The following is a 6,133-nucleotide window of genomic DNA, read 5'->3' as shown; positions in this document are numbered from 1 at the left end:
TCATTTCAAAACATAAACACATCGGAAATAAAATCTTATGAATCATTTCTTATGTTATAATTATAATATGTATGTTTATTTAAACTTTTGTAATTGTTTATAACATATGAATCCATTTGGTTTATAACATATTAATTGTATATTGGAGTTTTACTTTTAATTTCAAATGATGCAATTATTGTTTAATTAATATTCATCATGTAATACCTTATAATTCATCTAAAATAACCTGTTCTTATAAATATAACATTTATAATTCGTTTTAATTTAAAACATATATGTATATATTACGTTTTCTATAATTCCCGCTCATGTGTTACACGGGTCACTCACTAGGTTATTTAATTCAAAAGTGGAATTTTTTTCAATATGCTAATTTAGTAACTATATATATATATATATATATATATATATATATTTCCAGCTTGACCTTTGTTATAAATAATTCGAATTTGCAACAGCCAAGCAAATCCTAGAGACTCACAATACAAAGTTGATCATTTATTTCAAATTTCATATTTTTTTAAGGAGATGAAGGTTGTGGGTTATAGTTACTTTTAATTAGTAGTTCGATACCATATTGTTATTTTGTATTATTAGATTATAAATATGTTTTGGTATATTGTTAGTTCAAATAGTAGCTGGATTATTATGGATTTGAAACTATGACCTAGGTTTGAACAAATTAAGTATATTTTTTATAAGTTCTTATGTCATTGTTTTTATATTTTTAAATGTGTAACACGGACTCTAATCTAGATATCAATAATAACGAATATATCAATAATAATCGTTCGCTTAAATATATTAAACTTTCATTTGTTCATTTTATATCAATAATAATCGTATTACCAAAGTTATCGTTATATTAAATAAAATAACTTAAAAAACTGACTTGTATGAATTAATTCTCTATTTAGTAAATGTTGCACTTTTAACTATGTTATCAAAACTATTTCAATAACTTATTTCTAACTAGAAATAAAATTATTTGTGACTTTTAACTTATATTCGTTTAAATAAAATTAATTATAAATTTTCTTTAATAGTCATCAACCATATTCATATACATCATCTACTAATTAATTACAAAGTTTCTTTAATAGTCATCTATTGAATATTGATTAAGACTTTATTTTAAATATCAATTAATTATAGTATTATGAAAGACTAAATTTAGGGTTTTGATTGTCATAATAATTTGTTTTGTAACGTAATTTTATAATATGCTTATAAAAAGAAATGTGTTAGATATTGTTCATCTTTTAACATTGATGTGCAATAAATGTTTTTAAGTGATGTGTAAATAAACACGGGTATTATCTTAGAGTAATAAACATTACAGTTATTGGTGTGTAACAAATGTCTTAGAAAGAGTTTATTTTTTGAATCAAAATTGAGATAGAAGCTTTGTTGAATCGACATTGTAGAATTATATTATTGTTTTAGAGACTAATTTCCTTTGTTTGCTTAATATTGTACTAATGGTGTAAGTTATAAAATATTTTAACTTTTCATTTATCTTTGTTAATCTTTGTATTTGATTTATATAAGTTATGATGTCTTATAATTCATGTAAAATTATAATTTATTTATAAGTACAACATTTGCATTTCATTAAATTTATATTTATGTGATGTTACACACACATTTATATATATATACATATGTATATATATATATTATGTTTTTAAATATGTTCAACCGTGTGTAATACGGGTACTAATCTAGTAATCATTATGATACGTGATGTAGGATTTAATGTGTTTCTATTCTATGACAGGCCAGAGCTGGTTCTGAGAAAACAAAAAAAGCTTTTGGTCAAAGATGGAAACTTTTTTGGCCCTTAAGTTAAGGAGTATTTTGTTTGGTTTAAAAAATTTAATTTTTATATGAGTTTACTTGGTTATAATTTGGGTTGTGAAAAACTTTTGTATAAAAATAGGATTAAACATACAAAAACCCATAACATTTTGGTTGAGAGTATTATCCCTTTGCCACTAGACCAAGCTAGTGATTATGTAATTGAGTTTAATCATTAAATATACATATTGTATTTAATAAAGATACATATAATTTAAAAAAAAAACTTTCGGGTCTATGGCCGTCGACTACCCTATAACTCCCAAGGGCCGGCCCTGCGTTAGGCTATCTTGTATGCTTCTTTCTTCCCCTTCCTCCCATTTATATTCCTAGGTTGTCACCCGTCGTGTTGGGCAGTTATGTGTTGGTTATACCTAAGCGTCATTTCTGTAAGTTGACACGAATTCGGTTAGTATGCAATGTTCTTTACAGTATCAAAACTAAATAAAAAAAATTACTCCAACTAACGTATTTAAAACAAATTTAAAAACGAAACACCACACCACCATACTTTTTCATTTCTTGATTTAGTATGAAATCTATAAATACATAAATCTATTTCTATTTAAAAAAAACAAAAAAGATGGCCTCTAGAATGCTCGAACTCGAAACTTGTAAGTTGCAACAACAAAACAATACCACCACCAACTTTTATTTTTCTTTCATTACATTCAAATGAACAAATAGTAAAAAAATAAACGACAGTTCAAAGAGGCTTGAACTCGGGAGCTAGAACTTGCAACAACACAACAAAACCACCACAACAACTTACATTTTTGTTAACTTAGTTAGTTTCAAATGATTAAATACCAAAATAGATGTCTGAATATTAAAATAAATTGAACTTAGTAGCTGTTACATGATAACCACTGATTAGACCTCCCTAAATATACTGTAACTCTATATATAGTATAATGTTAGCACCTCATCACACTTTATCCACCCTGCTCTCTTTAACTCTGACAATAAAATACTCCACTCATTACTTTCTTCTTGTTTTTTTTTTCTTTCAAATAAAAAATATATATTAAAAAAATAAAGTATATAATATAACACTACATGTATTACAAATGAAATTAAAATAATTAAAAACAAAAGGCATATATATATTAAATTAAAAAAAAACCTAAAAAAATAAAGCGTACATAAATTAAAAATTAAATTTACTAAAATGAAACAACTTAAACTAAACATCATTAACATATTGGTCGGCGATTTGTGATTGCAACATCTATAACACACGTCTACGTTTTTCATCTATCATTCTTTCATCATTTAAATTTTTCGCTCCTCAATTTTCATATGCAGTGACGGACTCAGAAAATTATTTTACGAGAGTCATAATTTTTTGGTCGATAATCAGTTGACTATCTCTATATAGTTTTTGAAGACGATGTTAAATAATCACAAACTCACTTTCAATTACCTTAAATGATTAAGAAATGAAAGAGAACGACGAGGTAGGGTGGCGGCTAGAACATGGACACAAAATCGGTCTGTGACGACCTGTTTTGTGTAATTGTTTGAGGGCTTAGATTCGAGATGCTAAGAGGATGGTACATGTCAGTTTAATTGAATAAACGACGAGTATTTATAGAGTTACCAAGGTTAAGAGGCGCGACTCGTGATATTGACGAATTGGTTGTCACTTGAAATTCCATGTTTACATGACGATTGAACGCGTAATTGGCTCATTGACGCGTAAGGATGGTCAATTCCATGACTCTCGGCATATTTATGGATCAAAAATTACCCGGGGGGGGGGGGGGGGGGGGGGTCGACGGTGCGAAGAGAGGAGCGATTAAAATGATATTTTAATAATTTTCATAATGGTCCCTCGGGTTTGGATGGCTAACAAGTTAGGATAGAACATGGTCAAGGGTGGATTTTGCACGTTCATGACAGTTCTAATATTTCATTAATAAATAAAAGTAAAACCGAGTGGCGGGAAGTGAATTAATAAATTATTGATTTCAGACTAGTCCGGATAATAATAAAATTTTCAACGGGCTGGGTCTTCGGGTTCAAAATTGACGAATGTTACAAAAATATTGTAATACGATTAAACATGAATTCTAAATCAAATACTCGGATATCATTATCCGAGAAGCTTCCAAAATAATAAATATTTTATTATAAACAAAGTCTTCCGCTAAAACTAACCCACGACTCTGATATATTTACAAAATGGGTATTGACTATTGGTCACACTTCTAAGCCCTAAAGTCGGAGTGTGACATGTTGGTGTTAGAGCCATAGGTTTCAGAGAATTAAGTACTTGGTTGATAAGTATCTAGGCTTTAACCACCGAATGTTTAAATATTACGAATAAGTCTTAACAATATGGATAAGATAAGAGTGTACTCGTATCCCTAACCAACTACTCGCAGATGTCCACTCATCATTCTAGTCAAGGATCAATCCAACCTCCATCTGGTAAAGGAAAGGGATATATGAGAACATATATACTCCTAATTCTTGTATCCATTTATGAAGATTTTTACCAAACAATAATGAAGGAAGATTCAGATTCATTCGATACTAAGATCCTACCAATTCCAAGGAGTTCAGACTAGAATATACATGGAATAGGATTAAGTAGATCCAAGAAACCAATAATGTCATAGGGAAAGGAAATAATGACCAATCCACAAGAACATCCTCAAGGACATGAATATTTTAATTTTCTGGAAATTCAAGATCCTTACTTTACTTACATTCAAGGTGAATGTATGATCCTGGATTATAATTCCTTCGAAGGAATGAACAACATTGAAGATAATTCAACTCATTATGAAATCAATGTTACCAAATTAGCGGAAATAATACTCAAGAAAGAAATGGATACTGAAATGAAGGAAAAAGAAAATGAGACAAGTGAAAACACCGAAATGAAAACAAAATCAAGAAATTGATCATTCGCTAGAATAAGTAGACAATTAGATCTAACTAGTTGTTAATAGTATATTTGTAATAATTTTATGCACTCTTGTAACTACAATATAAATAAAAGATATGCTTTAATTTCTTGAAATATTAAACTTATTTTTAAAAGTTACGTAAAAAATAGAAAGCACAAACTCTCACAGAAATTCTTCTAGCAAAACTGGAAGTGAGAGAATACTAGCAATAAGATTAAGGACTCAATCCAGTATATTAGTATAACCCAAAATATGACTAACTCAATTTTCAAGCACTAACAAGTCAAAGCCAATCAAGATCTAGCAAAAGAAGCAGAAACAAACTTGAAAGGAGAATCATAAAATATTCCCGTGGAGTGCTTGTACACAAGGTATGTACCAACCATTTAAGAGCAGATAACATGGGAAACCTCTCAAGAACTTCACGTACCATCATCACTAGGATATTCATAAAAGAATACATAATGATGAGATACATGGATCTATCATCCCATACGATTATCCCAACATCATTCCTAAATCAAACAGAAAACATCCGGTGTGACATTCGTCAAATTTGGGTTTCGTTTGTATTTGTTTTTGTATTCGTTTAACATATAAACTGACTCATTTTGTAAACCGAACTTATGATCTAATCAAAATGATGATTTTTATGTTACAATATTTTTTCACTTGTTGGGTATTGAAAACATCCTTTTCGGGCCTTAAAACGCGTTAAAATCACTTAAAATGAACTTCGGGAGCCATTCGGTCAATTTTGAAAGTTATAAAAATAATTCCAGCCCCACCCCGCCACGTCGCACGACGGGGAAGCCCTACAGGGCCGCGCAGCGCGAGCTGCAGCAGACCAGCTTGTCTATTCTCCTTGTTTGGTTTATCGTCCATTAAATCCGAGTTTTAACCACTGAATCACTTTTTTAACCAAATTAAGCTCTTCCTATAAATACTCAACCCTTTCCCACATAAATCCCTGCTCATAAACTCTTTCCTCACTCAAATTCAAGAATCATTCAAGGTTGTTTTTCATGTTAATGTCAAGTTTGACTTCAAAAGTCAAACTAAGTTAGTTCTTCATTTTTATTAGTATATCTTAGTCTTAATTAATACTTGAACCATATGGCACAACATATATATAATATACACCCCTTGTTACCTTTGGTGGTTACTTTCCCGGCCTCGCTCGGTTAATTCTCGGGCCTCGTAAGGCAAGGCTACATGGAGGACTTTCGTGATCTTTGTTATATATTTTCCGCATATAGCAATCTAACTTTATTATTTCTAACTAACCATGCTTAACTTATACTTATCTTGCTTATCAAGTTCCATGGTTATGGGTTTGAAGAGACTAG

Source organism: Bidens hawaiensis, unplaced genomic scaffold (assembly GCF_021521415.1).
Source record: "Bidens hawaiensis isolate Kalapana, Puna unplaced genomic scaffold, B.hawaiensis_p1.1 tig00030157_1, whole genome shotgun sequence".
NCBI classification, from domain to species: domain Eukaryota; kingdom Viridiplantae; phylum Streptophyta; class Magnoliopsida; order Asterales; family Asteraceae; genus Bidens; species Bidens hawaiensis.
The sequence above is the reverse complement of the archived record's forward strand: the minus strand, read 5'-3'. Positions refer to the sequence as shown.